General features: G+C 38.3%; 1 pseudogene; it reads left to right on the forward strand.

The window, feature by feature from the left end:
* LOC114895895 overlaps positions 1-25,185 on the forward strand; it is an 85,901-nt pseudogene continuing 60,716 nt past the window's right edge.

Consider the following 25,185-nt stretch of genomic DNA (forward strand, 5'->3'; position numbering starts at 1 on the left):
ATGACAGGGAAGATGGAAAAACCAGTGAATTCAACGGTCATAAACCCATCAACAGATTTCATAGGCTGTAAAATGAGTTTCTTGGTTAGAAAAATGCTGAGAATAAGATATTTTGTATGTTAGAAGACGATAGTTTTGGCATAAGAATTGTGGGGAAGGAAACAAATTTATATACAAGTGTTTACTCCAGTGAGAACAAAGCACTATACCTTCCATGACAGAGGTGGTTTTATGCAGTTAATCTATCACTAGGGGATTTCCTGGCCGTCCAGTGGTTAGGACTCTGCGATTCCACTGCTGGGGCCCGGTTTGATCCCTGGTCGGGGAACTAAGATCCTGCAAGCCTGGTTGATTCTGTTCCCTCCCCTCCCACCCCCAAATGAATGGTGCCATGTTGGAGACTCCATGTTGGTCTGTGCTGTTGTCAGATTGGGCATTCAGTGGCTGTAATCAGATCACCATAAGTGAGGGAGATCCATGCTGCTGTGGCTATGTATAACTTCCATCCTTGCTTCCATTAGTACTTTTTCAGGAGCCTATTGGTCAAGTGTAGGGATGATTGAGGAAAGAGGCTGACTATTGTACATATGATGGGTCATCTTATACACCACTTATTAATATCCTCCTCCACTGAGGTTTCTCTTTGGTGACCATGTAGATACATATCTTTACATCTTGTACACATTCGCAGAGGTCTCCGTATTACCAAATTTTCAGTTATGTTCTTTCCAACTGCCTGACAATTCAGCCAAATCCTTAGCTGCTCCTGATGAGGTAGTATGGATGCACATTTCTGGCAATCTTCCTTTCCAGGTAGAATGAACAGCCAGCTGTATTACTCAAAGTTCTGTGGACTGAGAGGATTTTCTTCACCACTGTCTTACAAGGTACCTCAGATGGGAGGTGCTGTAGTTTCCTGCTTGTCAGGTACAGCCAGCCTATCATGCAGAACCACCTTCAACCCAAGCCCCAACTCTTACTTCCCCAATTAGCTAATCATAGGAAACTCCCCTTAAGGTGGAGAAGGAGAAGGCTTTGTGACAGAAATATTGGTCATGAGCAACTGTGCCGCTTACTCATGCACCTTCTTTGCATTTTCAGGACCTGATCAAGTTGGATCTTGTATACCACTTTCATATAATGATGGAGTACTGCTGTGTGTGCCTATCTTTAGGGCTTAGTAGGACATAAAAGCCAGGATAAACACTCACGTCGCATAGTAATCTGGTGACCCATGTTCAAGGGTTCAGCCTCTATTGAGGTTCAGTGGCAAGTGAGAATCTGATTATCAAAAGGACAGTGGTAGTAAATTTCACTGAAGAAGGCATAGCTATTTTTTCTTTCTTTCTTTCTTTTTTTTTTTTTTACAATATCTGGATACTTTGTGCTGTAATTCACCTGTAGGGGACTGTCAAAGGCCACATACTACATCCCGTCCTACCACTTTCAGATCTCTAGGGCCATACAGTCCAAACGGCATTGCGGCTTACATGGTAGCCTGGGACTGCTGCAAAGCCTTCTTCTGTTCTGGGCCACCCTAAAACTGGCAGCTTCTTGGGTTGCTCTGTAAATGGGTTGGAGTGGCACCTTCAAATGCCAAGTATGTTGCCTTCAAAATCCAGAGATGACTAGTGGCATTATGTCTCTTTCTTAATGGTAGGGAGAGCCAGACACAGCAACTTGCAATTCATTTTGGAAGACTAACTTCCAGAAATTTCACTGAATTTCTGTAGGACTTATTTCTCACCAGCTGGCACACAGTTGTCACACTCATGTGTCTGGGGTTATCACTATTTCCTGCTCAGTTAATCCAATCGGTATGATACCGTCAGTGTAACGGACAGAGGGAAATGGGTGGTGATCAAGGTCCCTGACATATGGCTGAGAAGCTGATAGAGCCCTGAGTTAGGACAGTGAAGGTACATAGTTCATTCTGCCACTACCTCCAAGCTCCCAGCTTCCATGAGTGGGGCATCCTGCAGGAGAAACTAGTTCCCTTCACTGCACCTGGCCTAGGATTCAGAGAAGCTTTACCAGAAGCTGCAGATGCTGTCAGCCCAGTTGCTGCTTTCTGCCAACGCACAAACCGGCGGATAAGACAACAGTGCCGGAGGCCCTGCACTGACCTCCTGAATGTAAAGGACTAAGGTCCATCTTTCACTTCTGGCTTCCTGTGCAAATGCTTCCTGTGGACTATGCTAACTAAGAATCTGCAGGAAAGAAAGTTCTGGGAAATGTAGTTCTAGTTTAGCCAAGTGGGTACAACTCAAACTCATCACATCAGAATAGCTTTGATCTCAAATGAAGATACAACAGAAACCTTTGAGAGCAGGAAACTTCCCTTAAATCCCGAAAACAATGAAGGTGTCTGCAAAGAATGAAAGCTCAAACAAGGATTTCTTCTCATCTGCTTCATCAATAAAAAAGAAAGATTTGCTATGGCAAGCTGGTGAAGTTCACAAATGTAAAATATTACGTTTGTGGGGTGAAAGCCAAGAAGAGCAGGAGAAACAGTTGAAGACAGAAGAACAAAGGGAAAAGGCAAAGCAGAGAAAGTAGGTGATGGTGATGAGAAGGAGGGGGAAGGGCTGAGCAGAGGGCAAGTGGAGGGACGGTAAACAACAAGCAACACCTGTCAACAGAGAAAAGCAGCAGCGACTAAAAATTGGAAAGAAGACCATTTTCTCTCTCTGGGTGAGAAAATGTCTATCCGGGCCTCATTTACCTACTCCTGAAGGAACAGGCATGTGGAAGATCCATTCTTACAATTATAACCGACAGAGCTCAGGTGGCAAATGGCTCCCAAGGAAGACTATCCAGGATCTTTGGAAAACACATGGCATCAGTTAAAATGGCTAATCTAAACTTCCTGTAAAATTTACATGTATAAAACAGTTCCATCCTCAATAATTTCAGTTTAAATGTATTTATTAAATTTTGTCTAATTTCAATCTGTTTTTTTCACATTTGCTATTTATAATAATAGCTACCATTAGTTTTTCATTATTGGCAAAAATTAGGACATAATTGTATATGTATAATTATAAATGATATATATATATATTTAACATCTTTATTGGAGTATAATTGCTTTACAAGGTGTGTTAGTTTCTGCTTTATAACAAAGTGAATCAGTTATACATATACATATATCCCCATATCTCTTCCCTCTTGCGTCTCCCTCCCTCCCACCCTCCCCATCCCACCCCTCTAGGTGGTCACAAACCACCTAGATGATCTCCCTGTGCTATGCGGCTGCTTCCCACTAGCTATCTATTTTACATTTGGTAGTGTATGTATGTCCATGCCATGCTCTCACTTTGTCCCAGCATACCCTTCCCCCTCGCCATATCCTCAAGTCCATTCTCTAGTAGGTCTGCGTCTTTATTCCCGTCTTGCCCTTATGTTCTTCATGACCAGTTTTTGTGGCTTGTTTTTTAGATCCCATATATATGTGTTAGCATACGGTATTTGTTTTTCTCTTTCTGACTTACTTCACTTGGTATGACAGACTCTAGGTCCATACACCTCACTACAAATGACTCAATTTCGTTTCTTCTTATGGCTGAGAAATATTCCATTGTATATATGTGCCACATCTTCTTTATCCATTCATCTGTTGATGGACACTTAGGTTGCTTCCATGCCCTGGCTATTGTAAATAGGGCTGCAATGAACATTGTGATACATGACTCTTTTTGAATTATGGTTTTCTCAGGGTATATGCCCAGTAGTGGGATTGCTGGGTCGCATGGTAGTTCTATTTTTAGTTTTTTAAGGAAGCTCCATACTGTTCTCCATAGTGGCTGTATCAATTTACATTCCCACCAACAGAGCAACAGGGTTCCCTTTTCTCCACACCCTCTCCAGCATTTATTGTTTGTAGATTTTTTGATGATGGCCATTCTGACTGGTGTGAGACGATATCTCATTGTAGTTTTGATTTGCATTTCTCTAATGATAAATGATGTTGAGCATTCTTTCATGTGTTTGTTGGCAATCTGTATATCTTCTTTGGAGAAATGTCTATTTAGGTCTTCTGCCCATTTATGGATTGGGTTGTTCGTTTTTTGATATTGAGCTGCATGTGCTGCTTATAAATTTTGAAGAATAATCCTTTGTCAGTTGCTTCATTTACAAATAATTTCCCCCATTCTGAGGGTTGTCTTTTCATCTTCTTTATGGTTTCCTTTGCTGTGCAAAAGCTTTTAAGTTTCATTAGGTCCCATTTTTAAATTAATTTATTTATTTTATTTTTTGCGGTATGCGGGCCTCTCACTGTTGTGGCCTCTCCCGTTGCAGAGCACAGGCTCCGGACGCACAGGCTCAGCAGCCACGGCTCACAGACCTAGCCACTTCGCCGTATGTGGGATCTTCCCGGACCGGGGCACGAACCCGTGTCCCCTGCATTGGCAGGCGGACTCTCAACCACTGAGCCACCAGGGAAGCCCTGTTTATTTTTGTTTTTATTTCCATTTCTCTAGGAGGTGGGTCAAAAAGGCTTTTGCTGTGATTTATGTCATACAGTGTTCTGCCTATGTTTTCCTCTAAGAGTTTGATAATGTCTTATCTTACATTTAGGTCTTTAATCCATTTTGAGTTTATTTTTCTGTACGGTGTTAGGGAGTGTTCTAATTTCAATCTTTTACATGTAGCTGTCCAGTTTTCCCAGCACCACTTATTGAAGAGGCTGTCTTTTCTCCACTGTACATTCTTGTCTCCTTTATCAAAGATAAGATGTCCATATGTGCGTGGGTTTATCTCTGGGCTTTCTATCCTGTAACATTGATCTACATTTCTGTTTTTGTGCCAGTACCACACTGTCTTGATTACTGTAGCTTTGTAGTAATGTCTGAGGTCAGGGAGCCTGATTTCTCCAGCTCCGTTTTTCTTTCTCAAGATTGCTTGTGCTATTTGGGGTCTTTTGTGTTTCCATACAAATTGTGAAATTTTTTGTTCTAATTCTGTGAAAAATGCCAGTGGTAGTTTGATAGGGATTGCATTGAATCTGTAGATTGCTTTGGGTAGTATATTCATTTTCACAGTGTTGATTCTTCCAATCCAAGAACATGGTATATCTCTCCATCTGTTTATATCATCTTTAATTTCTTTCATCAGTGTCTTATAATTTTCTGCATACAGGTCTTTTGTCTCCTTAGGTAGGTTTATTCCTAGATATTTTATTCTTTTTTTTTGCAATGGTAAATGGGAGTGTTTTCTTAATTTCACTTTCAGATTTTTCATCATTAGTGTATAGGAATGCAAGAGATTTCTGTGCATTAATTTTGTATCCTGCTACTTTACCAGATTCATTGATTAGCTCTAGTAGTTTTCTGGTAGTATCTTTCAGATACTCTATGTATAGTATCATGTCATCTGCAAATAGTGACAGCTTTACTTCTTCTTTTCCGATTTGGATTCCTTTTATTTCTTTTTCTTCTCTGATTGCTGTGGCTAAAACTTCCTAAACTGTGTTGAATAATAGTGGTGAGAGTGGGCAACCTTGTCTTGTTCCTGATCTTAGTGGAAATGGTTTCAGTTTTTCACCACTGAGGACGATGTTGGCTGTGGTTTTGTCATATATGGCCTTTATTATGTTGAGGTAAGTTTCCTCTATGCCTACTTTCTGGAGGGTTTTTATCATAAATATGTGTTGAATTTTGTTGAAAGCTTTTTCTGCATCTATTGAGATGATCATATGGTTTTTCTCCTTCAATTTTTTAATATGGTGTATCACATTGATTGATTTGCATATAGTGAATAATCCTTGTATTCCTGGGATAAACCCCACTTAATCATGGTGTATGATCCTTTTAATGTGCTGTTGGATTCTGTTTGCTTATATTTTGTTGAGGATTTTTGCATCTATATTCATCTGTGATATTGGCCTGTAGTTTTCTTTCTTTGTGACATTTTTATCTGCTTTTGGTATCAGGGTGATGGTGGCATCGTAGAATGAATTTGGGAGTGTTCCTCCCTCTGCTGTATTTTGGAAGAGTTTGAGAAGGATAGATGTTAGCTCTTCTCTAAATGTTTGATAGGATTCACCTGTGAAGCCATCTGGTCTTGGGCCTTTGTTTGTTGGAAGATTTTTAATCACCATCTCAATTTCTCTGCTTGTGATTGGTCTGTTCATATTTTCTATTTCTGATTCAGACTTGGAAGGTTGTGCTTTTCTAAGAATTTGTCCATTTCTTACAGGTTGTCCATTTTATTGGCATAGAGTTGCTTGTAGTAATCTCTCATGATCCTCTGTATTTCTGCAGTGTCAGTTGTTACTTCTCCTTTTTCATTTCTAATTCTATTGATCTGCGTCTTCTCCCTTCTTCTCTGGATGAGTCTGGCTAGTGGTTTATCAACTTTGTTTATCTTCTCAAAGAACCAGCTTTTAGTTTTACTGATCTTTGCTATCATGTCCTTCATTTTTTTTTTTTCATTTATTTCTGATCTGATCTTTATGATTTCTTTCCTTCTGCTAACTTTGGGGTGTTTTTGTTCTTCTTTCTCTAATTGCTTTAGGTGTAAGATTAGGTTGTTTATTTGAGATTTTTCTTGTTTCTTGAGGTAGGATTTTATTACGATTAACTTCCCTCTTAGAACTGCTTTTGCTGCATCCCACAGGTTTTTGGTTGTTGTGTTTTCATTGTCATTTTTTTCTAGGTATTTTTTGATTTCCTCCTTGATTTCTTCAGTGATCTCTTGGTTATTTAGTAGTGTATTGTTTAGCCTCCATGTGTTTGTATTTTTTACAGATTTTTTTTCCTGTAATTGATATCTAGTCTCATAGTGTTGTGGTCAGAAAAGATACTTGATACAATTTCAATTTTCTTAAATTTACCAAGGCTTGATTTGTGACCCAAGATATGATCTATCCTGGAGAATGTTCCATGAACACTTGAGAAGAATGTGTATTCTGTTGTTTTTGGATGGAATGTCCTATAAGTATCAATTAAGTGCATCAATTAAGTTTAATGTATCATTTAAAGCTTGTATTTCCTTATTTATTTTCATTTTGGATGATCTGTCCATTGGTGAAAGTGGGATGTTAAAGTCCCCTATTATGATTGTGTTACTGTCGATTATCCCTTTTATGGATGTTAGTATTTGCCTAGTGCACTGAGGTGCTCCTATGTTGGGTGCATAAATATTTACAATTGTTATATCTTCTTCTTGGATTGATCCCTTGATCATTTTGTAGTGTCCTTCTTTGTCCCTTGTAATAATCTTTGCTTTAAAGTCTATTTTGTCTGATATGAGAATTGCTACTCCAGCTTTCTTTTGATTTCCATTTGCATGGTATATCTTTTTCCATCCCCTCACTTTTAGTCTGAGGTGTCCCTAGGTCTGAAGTGGATCTCTTGTAGAGAGCACATATACAGGTCTTGTTTTTGTATCCATTCAGCCAGTTTGTCTTTTGGTTGGAGCATTTAATCCATTTACATTTAAGGTAATTATAGATACATATGTTCCTATTACCATTTTCTTGATTGTTTTGGGTTTATTATTGTAGGTCTTTTCCTTCTCTTGTGTTTCCTGCCTAGAGAAGTTCTTTAGCATTTGTGGTAAAGCTGGTTCAGTGGTACTGAATTATCTTAGCTTTTGCTTGTCTGTAATGTTTTTAATTTCTCCACCAAATCTGAATGAGATCCTTCCTGGGTAGAGTAATCTTGGTTGCAGGTTTTTCTCCTTCATCACTTTAAATATGTCCTTCCACTCCCTTCTGGCTTGCAGAGTTTCTGCTGAAAGATCAGCTGTTAACCTTATGGGGATTCCCTTGTGTCTTATTTGTTGTTTTTCCCTTGCTGCTTTTAATATTTTTCTTTGTATTTAATTTTTGATAGTTTGATTAATATATGTCTTGGCATGCTTCTCCTTGGATTTATCCTGTATGGGGCTCTCTGTGCTTCCTGGACTTGATTAATTATTTCCTTTTCCATATTAGGGAAGTTTTCAACTATAATCTCTTCAAATATTTTCCCAGTCCCTTTGTTTTTCTCTTCTTCTTCTGAGACCCCTATAATTCGAATGTTGGTGCATTTAATGTTGTCACAGAGGTCTCTGAGACTGTCCTCAATTCTTTTCATTCTTTTTTCTTTATTCTGCTCTGCAGTAGTTATTACCACTATTTTATCTTCCAGGTCACTTATCCATTCTTCTGCCTCAGTTATTCTGCTACTGATCCCTTCTAGAGAATTTTTAATTTCATTTATTGTGTTGTTCATCACTGCTTGTTTGCTCTTTAGTTCTTCTAGGTCCTTGTTAAACGTTTCTTGTATTTTCTCCATTCAATTTCCAAGATTTTGGATCATCTTTGCTATCATTATTCTGAATTCTTTTTCAGGTCTACTGCCTATTTCCTCTTCATTTGTTATGTCTGGTGGGTTTTTACCTTGCTCCTTCATCTGCTGTGTGTTTCTCTGTCTTCTCATTTTGCTTAACTTACTGTGTTTGGGGTCTCCTTTTCACAGACTGCAGGTTCGTAGTTCCCATTGTTTTTGGTGCCTGCCCCCAGTGGCTAAGGTTGGTTCACTGGGTTGTGTAGGCTTCCTGGTGGAGGGGACTAGTGCCTGTGTTCTGGTGGATGAGGCTGGATTTTTCTGGTGGACATGTCCACGTCTGGTAGTGTGTTTTGGGGTGTCTGTAGCCTTATTATGATTTTAGCCAGGCTCTTTGCTAATGGGTGGGGTTGTGTTCATGTCTTGCTAGTTGTTTGGCATAGGGTGTCCAGCACTGTAGCTTGCTGTTCATTGAGTGGAGCTGGGTCTTGACGTTGAGATGGAGATCTCTTGGAGATTTTCACTGTTTCCCTTGTGGACTAATGTCCTGAACTTGGCTCTCCCACCTCCGAGGCACAGCCCTGATGCCTGGCTGGAGAACCAAGAGCCTGTCATCCACACAGCTCAGAATAAAAGGGAGAAAAAAAAGAAAGAAAGAAGATAAAATTAAATTTAAAAGTTATTAAAATTCAAAAAATAATTATTAAAATTTTTTAAGTAATAAAAAAAGAAAGAAAGAAGAGATCAACGAAACCAAAAGGCAAATCCACCAATGATAACAAGCGCTAAAAACTATACTAAAAAAAACTGGATAGACAGAACCCTAGGACAAATGGTAAAAGCAAAACTATACAGACAAAATCACACATAGAAGCATACACATACACACTCACAAAAAGAGAAAGAGAGAAAAATATATATATATTGTTGCTCCCAACGTCCACTGCCTCAGTTTTGCGATGATTCGTTGTCTATTCAGGTATTTCACAGATGCAGGGTACATCAAGTTGATTGTGGAGATTTAATCCGTTGCTCCTGAGGCTGCTGGGAGAGATTTCCCTTTCTCCTCTTTGTTCGCACAGCTCCTGGGGTTCAGTTTTGGATTTGGCCCTGCCTCTGCGTGTAAGTTGCCTGAGGGCGTCTGTTCTTTGCTCAGACAGGAAGGGGTTTAAGGAGCAGCTGATTCGGGGGCTCTGGCTCACTCAGGCCAGGGGGAAGGAGCGGTACGGATGCGGGGCGAGCCTGCAGCGGCAGAGGCCAGCGTGACATTGCACCAGCCCGAGGCGTGCCATGTGTTCTCCCGGGGAAGTTGTCCCTGGATCACGGGACCCTGACAGTGGCGGGCTGCATAGGCTCCTGGGAGGGGAGGTGGGAATAGTGACCTGTGCTTGCACACAGGCTTCTTGATGGCTCCAGCAGCAGTCTTAGCATCTCATGCCCATCTCTGCGGTCCGCGCTGATAGCCGCGGCTTGCGCCCATCCCTGGAGCTCCTTTAAGCGGCGCTGTTATTCCCCTCTCCGCGCACACCAGGAAACAAAGAGGCAAGAAAAAGTCTCTTCCCTCTTCGGCAGTTCCAGACTTTTTCCCAAACTCCCTCCTGGCTAGCCGTGGCGCAGTAGCCCCCTTCAGGCTATGTTCACACAGCCAACCCCAGTCCTCTCCCTGGGATCTGACCTCCGAAGCCCGAGCCTCAGCTCCCAGCCCCCGCCCGCCCCGGCAGGTGAGCAGACAAGCCTCTCGGGCTGGTGAGTGCTGGTCGGCACCGGTCCTCTATGCGGGAATCTCTCCGCTTTGTCCTCTGCACCCCTGTGGCTGCGCTCTCCTCCACAGCTCCAAAGCTTTACCCCTCCGCCACCCACACTCTCCACCCGGGAAGGGGCTTCCTAGAGGGTGGAAGCCTTTCCTCCTTTACAGCTCCCTCCCAGTGGTGCAGGTCCCATCCCTATTCTTTTATCTCTGTTTTTTTTTTCTTTTGCCCTACCCAGGTGTATTGGGATTTTCTTGCCTTTTGGGAGGTCTGAGGTCTTCTGCCAGCGTTCAGTAGGTGTTCTGTAGGAGTTGTTCCACATGTATTTCTGATGTGTTTGTGAGGAGGAAGGTGATCTCCACGTCTTACTCTTCTGCCATCTTGAAGCTCCCCTCCTATAAATGATATTTAAAGTGCTGGTTAAAATAGATTTTACTCAATATTTTGGTCCCATTTAAGCCAAACTGTCTCAGAAACTTAAGTAGATTTGCACATAATGCAACAAACTTAGTGTATATCCTTGAAAGAGTCCAAGGAACTCACAAAACTTAAGGAAAAAAAAATTACATGATGTATGGGTAATAGTTCTTACTAACTTAGCTTTATTAGGTATAGGATAATTTAAAGATGATTATAAAGTGTGATTCATTCAAAGAAAAATCCTGCAGAAACCACCAGCAACGTCATAAATCCCTTTATAGAAACTTATCACTATATTTTTCTTAGAACCTTGATTCTAAGAGAAAAGAATGATTCTTAACTGAGGAAGCATGGGTAACCTATACCAGAGTTCTGATCTCAGGCACCTAGGAGGTGTAGGACTTTTGGCAAATTTCTTAACTTCTCTTAACCTTATTTTCTTTATCTGCTAAATAAAGGATCCTAATACTTACAGAGTTGTTACGAGGATTAAATTAAGTATATATCTGGCCCATAGATATGCAAAAAATGTTAGATGCCATTATTATTTGCAAGAGATAATTGACAAAATTTATAAATCATAGTGAATTAATGTTGATAATAATTTTTATTCCAGTGTATAATAAATTAGCGGAAATATTTGAAGTTATTTTTTCTCTTAGGCTATCTAATGATTTTAAAACATTATTTTAATTGGAGCCCTGTTGTTTAGTTTTACATGGATTAGAATTTTATTTCCTCCATTTTGTTAATAAACAGAAATGTGATTTGCCATTACTTTAAGGCAGAAGAGAGTGTAAACATAATTTAAAGGAGAAAAAAAATCCTAATTATTTTAAGTGAGTTATTTGATAGCTTGTAGAAATTGCTGTTCTTCTTAGCTAAACTTATAAGGAAACTCAAACAATACTGTTTGAAACTAGAAGATTTAGGGGAGAATGAAAAAAGGTTGAGGGTGGAGAGGGAGCTAGATATGAGCAGTTATATTTATTTTTTATGTCATTGATGAGTAATCTTATTAATGCTGTCTTTGTTATTAGTCCTTCATAGAGCTCTGTGCTCATATAAATTATTCTGAAATTTATTAATCACTACAGAGACTCAGTTATGTGTAGTCTAATGAAAATTCATACTGTTTTCAAAAGGCAATAATTATTCAACATTTAAAAATATTAAAAAAAATCTTATCTCTGTTGTATTCCCTTAACTCAAGTTTATTTCTAATTTCTGAGTAGGTACCTATCAGAGGTGGTTCAAGGGTGTATTTCTAGCATGAACAAATTCACAAAAATGACTGATTATGTTCTGCAGAATGCTTATGCTTTTTGACCCTGAACCAGGCCTACATGTTTAATTCTGATTAAGCACAGTTTATCATGACCTTGTTTATAACACCATAAATAGTTTCATAAAAATGATACTTTCTTTGCCCTTGTTTCTACATTAATGTTGTTAGTGTCACAGATCTGTGGATTTATGAAAAAGTTATCTATCTGATGTGTTCTTGGGGCCTCTGCCAGAATCACTCACATTTATACTTATTTCAAGAGTATCTGGGAGAGTTTGCACAGCTTAATCCGAGAGCCGGACTTGTCACTGATCCCTCCCTGCATTTCTTCTGGTTGTACAAGTGAGAGAAAGAAGAAAACTTTTGATAAATTCTTGTTACCCATGACAGTAGAGATTTTTCTGTATTTATTTAATTTTTTGCTCATTTCTTTTTGATTTAATAACTTTATGTTGAAAGAATTAAATATCCATGAAAAATCAGTATCAAGGGAATGATGCAATGCATTTCAATGAGATAAGATTTTTGGAATAGGTTATGAATGAGGGTGTGGCCGTTGAACAAGCCCAGAATGCCTCTAGGTCAAAAACAAACAAACAAAAATACCAGAAAACCCCAAAAAACCCTGATTAACTCAAGGCTTAGATACATAAGTCCACAAACGGTCCAGTTTTCAGTTGGACTGCTTTACATGTACAACAAACCTGCAGTAATTTGGTAAAATGGGGTATCCTCTTATTCTGGATAGCTGTTTTTCTTAGATATCTCCGAGTTCACCATTAGAAAGTTTTTGTTTCAAAAGGTCATAATTCTAAAATATATTTTAATTGCATCTGCTTTGTTATTTTGTAATTTTTTTATTGAAGATATGGGACAATTATTATGTGTAGGAGAAAAATTATCTTAATAATTTTCTAACGTAGGAGAACCCCACCTGATTGCTAATAAGTGTGGTTAAAAAAAAATCAATTGGAAAAAGAAAGACTCAACTTACTGCAAGGCCGATGGAATGATAGTGGTGGGCCTGTGCAGCTGACTGGCTGGGAGTTCTGGGAACCTGGGAGGAGATTCCCAATTGCATTTTACATGGGATTTTACATGACTGTTGGGGAGTGTCATCATGCAGTTTTATTCTATCTACTTGATTTTTGTTGTTGTGTTTTTCATTTATCTTTTAAAAAAAAAGGAACATGGAAGATATCTAAATCTGTGGTCTCCAAAGCGGTGAAAAACAGAATTCTATATGCAAATCTCATATAAACATTATCTTATATGACCCTCAGGACTACACGAGCTGCAGCTGATCATCACATTTTTGAAGTTGGAAGTAGGCCTGGAGAACTAATTATTTTGCCAAGGTCCTATAGCTAAATCCAGTTCTCTGAAGTCAGTATTATGTCCACTGTACCACATCATTGCAAAGGCAAAGCAGCTTTCTCCTAAGCTTTTTGCTATGTTTGCATAAAATCAACCTTAACAATCTTTACCTTTTTGTTTTCTGTTATGACAGCATCATCAGTTACTAAGTTTTTCACATAACCTTTTAAACTATTTTTGGCTCGTATTTGTGAGTGTGCATTGTTCTTTGTTTTTGTTGCACTAGGAAGGAGAATGTTGCACTTGCAGTGCCATATTCTGCTCTTCTACTTATACATCTCCCTAGTATTTATGTGTGTGCCTTTATTTATAAATACGTAGATTATCTTTAAAAGCGTATATGCAAAAAACTGGTTTAAATGATTGTATTTTGGGAGGGGAGCTGAGTGGCAGTGTGAGAAAGAGAACTTTGTTTCTTTGTATAATTTTGTTCCTTTTGAATATTGTACTGTGTATATATTCTACCAGCTGAAAATTTAAAAATATTTCTTTTTTGTGGACATTTGGGGTATGGCTGCTAAAGACCATGAGACACTGCTTACATTTTTGGAAATCCAAAACAGACGTGAAATATTTTAAATCGTGGCTATGTTACTTTTTTCATGGATTCACTGATTTCAGAATGTGCCAAATAATCTAAATGTTCTTGGTATTTGAAGCTTAAATAACAAAAGAAGACACATGCAACATAACTGCAGCACAAAATTTTTGAATAAGAAGGTATATTATAGATCATTTAGTCCAATGTCTTTATTTATGAAGAAACTTCTAGTTGTTAGCGGCAAAACAGGGGAAAAATAAAACATGTCTTTGGACTATAAATTCAACATGGTCTCTAATTTGCCTTATGGTAAAGATTGCCATGGTTAATTGATAGGAAAAAAGGTACCTAAAAAATGATTATTAATAATATACTCTGAAGATCAGATATCTTCTCTTGGCCACATCCTTATGAAAGACATTTAAGTGAAGGAGTATTTGTATCAAAAAAATAATTTGCTTTTTTTTTCTGAAGTTTCTGACTCTGGGAGTGCTATGTGTAACTGTCATATAACAATTTGGGAGAAGATATTATTTAGTAGCAACAGTTATTTCTTATGTGATTATTATTACCCTCCAGTTAAATGTGTGTACGTGTGTGTATTTTAAAAGTTTATTGTTTCACATATTGCAGCCACAGGAAGTAGTGCCATCATCACAATCAACTGACAATGGACAGTGATATTCATGCTAGCCCAATGTATGGTCTAGCAATGCCAGTTGAATCTTCATTATTTTTAAAAGGTGTTTAGAGTCAAAGAATCAGCAAGTGGAAATGATTCACTCAGGTAATAATCCAATCTATCCATTTTACCAAGTTTAGGTATTTTCTAGTCATTAAAAAAAAAAAATCCGTGGTAAACTTCTTTGGCATGAAATTTAAAGGCATCAAATGTAGGGAGTAAAATATATACAACCTTGTTTCTACAGGTTGAAAATATTTCCCTTTTTGATAGGTTTTCTGGCCATTTTCCCGTGTGGTCATCTTTAATGAATGAGTGCTACTATTGTAATAGGAATAACACCATAAGCAAGAACGTCACTGATAGGTTCCGATGAATAGGCTCATTCACTGACATGGAAAAGAAAAATGGATGTGTACTATGATTATCACATTTGTAGACTCATGCAGATGAGCAGTGGCAGCTTTTGTCCCCCAGTAGTTCCCTGCTTTTTAAATCACATACCACTCTTTTATGTTGAAGAAAGTTCATCTTTGCCCAGTGTTTTCTGTTACTATGTTATGTCACATCCTGAGTTGACTCATGCCCTGGCTGAACTTTCAATCTGGTTCCTTTTTCTCCTTTCTTACTGGGGTACACTCTGCCAGTTTTAACAAGGATATCTTAAAAACAATCCTCAACTTTTCTAAAACCATTTTCTATGCAACTCAATTTGATTGACTTTAGAAATTTAGAGAAAAAGAGATTTCAGGAGAAATGAACAACTTTGTATTTTGCCCACCATTTCTAAAGAGTAGGTTTTGATTCAGCTCAGCTCACATCTGATTCTTTGACTTTTTTCTTAGGATAGCTCAGATTATAGCATATTTAGCAGACTGTTATATTACTTTATCTACTAAAATAACCTTGTGAAAATTCCCTTTGTAAGAATAAGATAATAGGGCCTTAAATTCTAACAGAATTTAGATACATAAAGTTAAATCATTTTAGCACCCAGAGTTTTAACATTGTGGCACTTTCAACTGACTTTGCCAATTCAAAAAAAAGTGAATTTTGAGAAAATAGCTATTTGACACATCTGTAGCTTATTAAAAAATGATTATTAATGTCTGAAAGGGGAAAAAAAAGCACATAGGCAAAATTTGTGGTTAAGTCATGAGGGCGCTGGTTATTTTTATTAGCCTACGTTTTCATACTTGTGACTGTCCTCATTAGTAGAATATTCTCATTAACCTGGTACGTTATTATGCTATCCTCCAGTGGTATCTCGGGTGGGCGTTCAGTAGATGATGAAACTCAGTTAAGGAACTGCAATGCTCCTGAGGTATATAACAACCTCGTTTTAGAAAGTTCTTTTCCTAAGAAGTTTTTTAAAAGGATTTGAGATTTTGTCACCTGGATCATGGCATACCACTTAATCGTTTAAGCCATAATGTTTGAAGAATTAACTAAGCTATGAATCTTTTGGGTTATGGATTAAAGCTTAATTGGAAATATTTTCCTCTATAATTTAAACTTGTTTTTGATGGTACTTATGATAATTTTAGCAATTAAAGAATCTTATTTGGTGTTTGGGCATGAATTTTTCTAACATAGTAAAACTCAGTAATGGATTAATTGTACTATCCATTTCAGAATGAATTTATACCATCAAATCTAAATTATCTGATAACTAGGATATTCATATTTAGACTTTAATTGACTAGAAGCTTGGCTGAATTCACCTCTTTATTTTTACAGTGTAAAACAGTACTAGAGTTTTCATTAAAAGAAGAAACTATATATATATATGCATATATATGTATGCATAGATATTTTTCTATTTTTGCCCTTAGCCATGATTTCATAAGTACATACCATATTCCAAGCATTTTATTTGGTATTGGTAGTATAAATATAAATAAGAGCTAGGTCTGCCCTCAGGGAACCCTCACAATCTGGAGGAGGGGAAAACAAAGATACAACTTCATGGTAACAGCCTTTGTTAAATTCTACAGGAGAGGTGAGAATAAGGTGTTATAGGAACACAGATGGGAAGTGAGGAGGATGGTAGCAGGGATTTACAAAGAGAATAAAACTGCTCTGAGATTCTAAGGGCTGAACAAAAGTATCGAAAAGAGCATTTCAGGCTGGAAGGGACACTGTGGTGGAGGGCGGGGACGTCTGAAGGGAATTTCAATAGTTCACGATGGTGAAGGCATAGGGAAAATAGGGTGATTCGGCCAAAGATTCATGAAAAATGGATTGGGGCACATTATAAATAATACAGAGTCATGCTAAAGAATCCAGACTTCATTAGGTAGAAAATTGGACCCAAAAGTCCTTGAGAAGGTTTGCTTCTGTATTTTGGAATAGCAATTTGAAAATTGCTTCTAGTCTAAAGGAACACTAATCCCAGAAATTAGGACTTGTGATAAAACAAATAAGGGGTATGCAGCAGTCTCCATTTCCTTCTTGGAGATTCACTGTGTTCATCAACAGATTGAAGGCTTGGAAAAATTCTGCGGGAAATAAGCCTGTTAATATATTTAGCCTACTGTTTCCTAAATGCATATGTGATCATGGAACTCTTTTTTCTGCCCTTTTCCCATTTGTCTTCTGTAACATACTTTAGGAAATTCTGTTTTATGAAGGAAAACTCTTATAGTTATGGAGAATACGGATAAAATGGGAAGATATTTGAGGCTGAAGGTCAATATGGAGAGATATAGATGAGATACAATTGCAAATAACAGCTAATAATCATAACAAATAACAGCTATTTTGAAATAATGGAATTTTTGATGCCCTTGTTTCAAACTTTTATGCAGACAAATTTCAGTTTCCGTTTAAATTGAACCAGCAAACTCAACTTCTGTGAAACTTTTTCTTAGAATACCCATTATAAGACCATCATGGGAGATTCTTTAAATGATATATACTGATTTTCTTTACTAATGTGCACTTTAAAAGAAATATGCAATCTCTATTTTAAAAAATCCAGGCAAAATACAACTATATTAGTTATAGTTACTACTGTCAGTTTTTAAACAGTCATAGCTGTGAATAACATCAGTGAATGAAATCCATTTGCTGTTTGTGGCTGGAAAATCTATGGTTTTTGAAAGCTGGAATTACTTGGGAGTGACCATTCAAATGTGTCATGGAGGAGATAATAACTTCACTGTTTCCCTTTAAAATTTGGCCCCCACAAAATGCCAAAACACTTAAAATATGTTCAAATGAAGTCTGATTTTGTAACAGTTTCTAAAATTGGAAAAGTAACAGCATATTGTAAATTTTACACAAAATTCTTCTCAATTAGATGAAACATTTGTAGTAAATACTAAAAATTCCATCACTCTCACGAATTTTGGAGTAACATATTGTGGGTATTCACAGAGTCCTCTTTTCCTTTAGCTTAGAGAAAATACCATTTTCCCTTGTTTCTCAAAACTGTCAATTTGCAGGTGACTGCAACATTAGGTCTAAATTCCTCTCCAAAACACAGAAAATATTTTCATGTGGAACACTAACACTAAAAATAGAAACTTTTTTTTTGGCTTATAACCACTGAAAATTATAACATTTAAAGAGAGAAGAGTGAGTTAAATTGCTATGTTAACTAAAGTCCTACCTTGCCTCTATAAATCTGTTATATTTAACCTATAAGGATCTGTTTTTATCTTTCTTTAAAAGAATTAAAAAGAAAGTGCTCTTTTTTCTAATTCTTTGCATCATTGGCATTAAATATTCCTTTCTTACATTATTCAAGAAAGATATTTCCTGTGACAATTACGATGCATCGTCTGTTGCTGTTCTCAGCTTTCTCAAGAGGGAGTCTTTTTCGTTATTCACATGTTCTTGAGTTTTTGATGTATAGTTAATTTCTTACCATGCTTTCTTTTTCTATACTTTTTTATTTCCTATATTTTGATCATACAAGAATGTGACGAGAAATTTGCCTATCACAGCTCTTGGCATATTTCTCTCCCCTCTTCATTTCTAGCCCCTTAGGATGAGTTCCTCTGTTTGCAAGAATAACTGCCTGCAAGTTGTCGGGACAGATATTCAATAGTCTTAGGAATAATGCACACCTATAAATTCTGTCTTTAATGGGTGCCACTTTTCACAGCCCCATAAGAATCCTTAGGAGGTAATCTTCAGACTGCCAACCTGTTGTAGTTTTTCAAATCATTAGCATAATGAGTAGCAGTGAAAAGAAAATTCCTTGCAGGGCCCTTCCCCTTATGCAGGAGGCAGAGATCCTCTAAAATGAAACAGCATTGGAGAAATACATGTTTGTCCCTTGAGTTCATTTAAAAATAGCTGTAAATGACGAATCGGGCTGTGAGGAAATAAAGTGACTAAAACAGTTGATTCTGGAAGTTAGAACAACACACATATTTGGCTCAGAATTTCAATCAGATGTTGTACTGGGCAAAAGTCCACATCTTACCTATTTAATGTGTATGTGGGAGGGGAAATTTGGACTAAAAAAAAAACAAGCTCAACAAGATTTAAAGAGCCAAAGATTTAAATATTGTGTGAATCATTTGCTCTGAGTAACTCCAACTAGGCTGTGAACATGTTCCGATGCACACATCAACTAAAGTCCTAGTGGATCAGCTTGCTTCAGACTAAGCTGGCTCAGAGAAGCATATGGAGCACTGTGGGGATAGATTCTAACTCATTTGTTTTACATACACTAGGGACTATTACAATGTATTAGTAAGGAAATTAACAGCTGTAGTAAAACAAAGAAATAAATGGTCAGTATGCCAACAATTTAAGCAGTTCCTTATTTGTCAATATTGCAGACAGAACCAAAGTTCTGTCTTATGAAAATGTGCTTCAGGAATTTTATTGGATTCTGTTTTGATATATAACAACTTTTGATGCTTATTAAAACTTAATTTAAGTCATCTTAGAGGCCTGCATTTTAATGAAAAACATTCTTTTCAATAATTTCATTCAAAATCAATGATTCCATGATTTTTAGTGCAGACCTTTTTTTTATGTGAGGCTGCCCAGCAACCAGATCTGACATGTTTGAGAAACTTCATGTGTAGAAGAATAACAACATGTCACATGTCTGATAATCTCTGTTTACATCCGTGAAGAGTTAAAATATTTATGTATTTTTGACATCCTAAACAAATAGCAGTCTGGAAAAATCCAAGTCAGAGATTTGTTAGAATTCCTATCACCTCTAATTATTACTGAAACAGTTGAATTATTTTTGAATTTTCTTCCCCATTCTCCTACCTCCACCATGTATATGTGGTACATGTACACTTACAGCACATGTAAGCCATCACTGAGTGTACTCTCTCCCTTATTTAGTCTTTAAGTGTCTAGTCATTTGGTTGCCTGAAACTTATTTTCTAATAGATTCATCTGGAGAGACTGAAGGGACCACAGTTTTCTAAGATTTTGTATGTTGACAACAGCTACTGAGGCATGAGATAGGAGGGCTCCAGGTTAGGCATTTACAAATGGCCTCCTGTTTACACTTCATGGGGCAGGAAAAAGGTGGGCTTCAGGCCGGACACTTACAACTAGCCTCCTGTTTGCATTTCCTGAGACAGGAGATAGGTGGGCTCCAGGTTAGGCATTTACAATCAGCCTCCTGTTTGCTCTGCAAAATAGAAATAACAACAGAAACTGGGTAAACAGCTAGGCTTTGTCTCCTGTGGACACCTTAAGATACCAGTCACAGCAGGAACAGAGAGGGGCTAGACCCTGTTTGAGTAGAGGTCACATATTTCCCCTCCTTGGGGCAAGGGAGACACTGCACATGCACAGAAAGGCCCCTTGGAGGTCAAAAGGCAGGGGACGCCAGGCCATAATAGATCTTGCTATTTTCCCTCTCAGATGCTCTTGTGCTGAAATCTATCTTGGCTGAGGGGTGCAAGAGCACCTAGGGGAGGGTCCTAAGACAAATTAGCCAGGGGGGCAAAACAACACAATTGGCCAGAGGGAAGACAAAGACCTGGAAAACTGTCCCCTTATAAATTATTTAAACTTCCCAAAGGGGCGACTCTTGCCGCTCTCTCGCAGGGTTCGTCCGTGCGTCTTTCCCACGTACTCTGCTTTTCCAGTAATCGTTTTACTTTTCACTTTACCTTCTGCCTCCTCGTCAGAATTTTCTTGTCAAGGCAGGCAAGGACTGGGGATTTAGGCTGTAGCCGCTGGTCTTCGTGGTCTCGTGATTAGAACTCCTGGTTTACACCCAGGCGACGAGGGTTCAATTCCTGGTCACGGAGCTAAGGAACTAACTCCTTTAGTGTGAAATCCACTTTCCTGAAATTTTAGAAGTAACCATGGTTTAGAGTGGCTTTCCTATCTTCACGGAGCTCCTGCTTCTGGTGTGTGTGTGTGTGTGTGTAAGTGTTAAAAAATATGACAGCTTGATTTCTTGGCTTTTACTTTGATCTTTCCTTCCCTTCATCCTCTGTTCCATTTTGACTGAAGCCTGGCTGCTCGGTTTCGAGAGTTCATGGAGCTGGCCTGCTTTTCAATCTTCCCTGTGGATCTCTTGCACTCACTTTTAGATTGGGCAAAATTCCCTGCTTTAGCTGCTGCTTTTTTTTTTTTTTTTTTGTGCGGTACGCGGGCCTCTCACTGCTGTGACCTCTCCCGTTGCGGAGCACAGGCTCCGGACGCGCAGGCTCAGCGGTCATGGCTCACAGGCCCAGCTGCTCCGCGGCATGTGGGATCTTCCCGGACCGGGGCACGAACCCGTGTCCCCTGCATCGGCAGGCGGACCCCCAACCACTGTGCCACCAGCGAAGCCCTAGCTGCTTCTTTTTAATGGGCACGAAACATTTTCCAATGAATACCTACTGGCTATTTTGGCAACTTTCTTTCTCCTTTACAGATGCCAGTACCATGCCGGTCTTGTGGCTGTTAGCTTTTTGTACCTACCGTCTTATTCTGGACTTTATGAGGGTACCTTGTCACATAGTTTTATATCAAATGTTGTCTGTGGGTTTTTGGTTTTGCTCTATTGTATGATTCTGTGAGAGGGGATCCAGGAACGTTAAAAAAGTATACCATTAACCATCTCCATCAACTTCCAAGAATCCTTTCTGCCTAATTTAACTGTAAAAAAAGAAATCAGTTTGCATTACAGTGCTTTCGATAAAACTAAGATATATCTCCATATCTCCATGTATCATTTAATTATTAAATAATAACACTCTTGTCCCTGGATACTTTCCTGAATTGAAGTCACTTTGTTTAGATTTTTTTTTAAGTCATTGGCTTAAGAATAGTTGACAACTTTAAATATTAAAACCAAAGTATACTTAAAGGTTGACTTTGGATTTTTAAATGGCTCATGTAATCCCCTACTGGTATTCTCTCTCTTTCTTCCTTCTCTTATTTTTAAAAAAATACATTTTTTCAAGAGGTACAAACTACTATATATAAAATAAATAAGCTACAAGGATATATTGTACAGCACAGGGAATATAGCCAATGTTTTATAATAACTGTAAATGGAGTATAATCTATAAAAGCATTGAATCACTATGTTATACAACTGAAACTAATAACATTGCAAATCATTATACTTTATACTTCAATTAAAAATACTTTTCTTTCTTCTTATACATGAAGATTATTTGAAAACTCATGTTTTATAAAGCTATTTAAATATCAGTGTCTGCTTCTCTCCTTCTTCCTTATTTTCTCCACTTCAGAAAAAAAAAATTGTTTTATTAGCTCTTTTAGCTTACTTTTTGCTTATTGACCTCCATGTCTCTAAATGAAATTATTATATGACTTCTTCCGGATTATTTCATTTTGGGGCACTACACCTGACTTCTTACCGTATAAGATAAAGATTTACCTCCCCATCATCTTCTTTACCCCAACTCTGATACTTGCACCCTTCCTGTTCCCTCTACCTCCTTATTTAATTATATGATACTTTTGCTTCAATGAAAATATGCTTTGTTAGATACTGTCTACATTACTATGACAATTTACATGCTATTCACAACTTCCTCCCAAGAGTTAATAATTGTCTTATTATTTGTTTGTTTACTTGGTTTTCTATGTCTTTATCAAGAATTGGAGCCAAGACTCTGTCAAGTTGTCCAATGTGTTCAGATTCATCAGGTAGTTTATCTGTCTTATTTTGGAGACCTCTAACCTGGAGTTCTCTGGGCTTCTCCAGTTGGCATTGGTTGCCATCTGTCTTAGTCCATTTGAGCTGCAATAAAATACCACAGACTGGGTGGCTTAGAAAACAGCAGAAATTTATTGTTCACAGTTCTGGAGTCTGGAAGTCCAAGATCAGGTGCCAGCATGGTCAGGTTCAAGTAAGTTTCCTTTTCCAGGTTTCATTTTTTATTATGTAAATATTCAAAGTTTTTCTCTCTACCCTTGGCCATTTGGACCTTCATGTCTTCTCCCCTCTAAACTAGTGGTTCTAACCAAGGCAGTTTTACTCCCTAGGGGACATTTGGTAATGTCCGAAGATACTTTTGGTACACTTTGGGTTGTCACAACTGGGATTGCTACTGGCATCTACTGGTTAGACCACAGATGCTGCTAAATATTCTAAAGTGCACAAGATAACACCCTACAACAAAGAATTATCTGTCAATAGTGCTGAGGTTGAGAAATTGCTCTAAACCATACATCCCCAACAAGGTTGATATTGCCCCCAAGGAGGTGAAAATTGGTTTTTGAGGATTGGGGGTGGGGGGAAGACAGAGTGCCTCAGCAATTAAAATGATACATGGCCCTTCAAAGGGCTGAACTACAAAAACAGATATGTATATCTGTGGTATTAAAATTTCATGGAAGGGATAATTGGGGGGAAAAAAATGACAGAAAAATTTCTTAGGGGAAAATTTGTGGGAAAAAAATTGAGAAACACTGCTCCAAACTGAAGAAGGTTTTGTTGTTATCAAAGTTTGATGGAACTGCATTTGTAATCCAGATGCAGGAGGAAGGGCAGAAAAACAATACAGTGAAGATTTAGGACCAGTGGGAGTTTTTTCACAAGACTGTGGAAAACAGGCTACTGAAGGAACTGCAAGGGGGTGAATGGAAAGAAAAGAGCATAACATGAATTATTTCAAAATAAACTATGTACCCCTTTCATAGTATTTGGGAATAGGGGTTATGGTCCCTAGATTTTTAATAGAAATTATCTTGCCCATCAAGCCACAGTCAGGTAGATTTGTAATAAATCTTCTCTAGCAGTTACCAGCTGTGTGGCCTTGGAGCTATCACTTTCAATCTCTGAGCTTGAATTTATTCATTTAAGAAAAAGGGGGACTTCCCTGGTGGCACAGTGGTTAAGAATCTGCCTGCCAATGCAGGGCACATGGGTTCAAGCCCTGGTCCGGGAAGATCCCACATGCTGCAGAGCAACTAAGCCCGTGTGCCACAACTACTGAGCCTGTGCTCTAGAGCCTGCGAGCCACAACTACTGAGCCCGTGTGCCACAACTACTGAAGCCTGCGTGCCTAAAGCCCGTGCTCCACAACAAGAGAAGCCATCAAAATGAGAAGCCTGTGCACCGCAACGAAGAGTAGCCCCCGCTGACCACAACTAGAGAAAGCCTGCACACAGCAACAAAGACCCAACACAGCCAAAAATAAATAAATAAATAAATTAATTAATATTTAAAAAAAGAAGAAAGGGGATAAGAATCCTATTTTGCAGGGTTGTTAAGGGGATTAGAGATATGTACACAATGCCTAACTCAAAATACAGCAATAATAAAGCTATTTTAAAATAACATTTAAAATAAAATGTTTTTTATGTAAATTATATATAAATCTAGTAAATTCATCAGGGCCAACTCACCACAGTACCCCAGTCACCCTTGGTCAACTCACATGGCACAATATGTGCTTACTAGTTATTAGAGAATTCTGACCATTGGGAAAGTTATGTACTTTGGTGAACTGTGTATACCTGAAAACTTATATATGGCAGCAATGTGAGCAATGGGGTGTGGTCTACATCAATCTGTAACTGGGGTGGGGGAGATTGTTATATTTGTTGATGCATACACACTTGATAATGTGACAACTTCATGGCTCTGTCTCCAAGAATAAGTGTATTGATTCCAGCTCACTTCCACAACAGAATTTCCTTTTCTTTTTTTTTTTTTTGACGCCAAGTTGAAACTCAAATCGAAGGACACCTGTGTTCGTTTCAATCACGAAAAGGCAGAGATAGTGGAAATCAAACATCACAATGTATACCGTGCAATTATTGCTACCTGAAAATTAGGTGTCAAGCCAGTAGACACAACCAAGCCAAATATTAGGAGAATGAAAAATTCCTTATTACTTGCATCAGGTAAGAAGAACACTGGGGATCTTTCCCAAAGCAGTGTCTCCCCAGACAACAAAATTGGGGATGTTTTAAGCTAAGGGTACATGCATATTCGTGAGGGGGCTTGAGCAGAGGGGAATTCAGCATAGAATTGGGGCAAAGATCGACAGAATCCAAGCTTTAGTTGACTGAAGTCATGAGGGTCAACATCATCATTCCATCTTCCACCTGGGTGGGGCCTTAGGTCCTGCAGAACTCAAAGATATATTAGTATATCCCTTGAGGAACGAGGACCCTGCCCGAAGACTGCACTATTATTTTCTGACTGATCCTCCCTTGTTTCTGCATTCCTTCCCATAAGATCATTAATTACTGAGACCTGTTCAAGGGCAAGCATTGCGACCAGGCATAAATCACAAAATGGTTTAGGTCAAAATTGGTTCTCTTATGTCAAGAGGCCATTCCTAGTTCTCTTTCTCTGGGGATCCCCTAACCTATCTGCTTACACTATTTCCAAACGCTAATCTCAAGCCCTTGAAGCTGTGCTGCAGATGGACATGTCC

The sequence above is a fragment of the Monodon monoceros genome, unplaced genomic scaffold, assembly GCF_005190385.1.
Source record: "Monodon monoceros isolate NGI ecotype Baffin Bay Population unplaced genomic scaffold, NGI_Narwhal_1 Super_Scaffold_15, whole genome shotgun sequence".
In the NCBI taxonomy this organism is placed as follows: Eukaryota; Metazoa; Chordata; class Mammalia; order Artiodactyla; family Monodontidae; genus Monodon; species Monodon monoceros.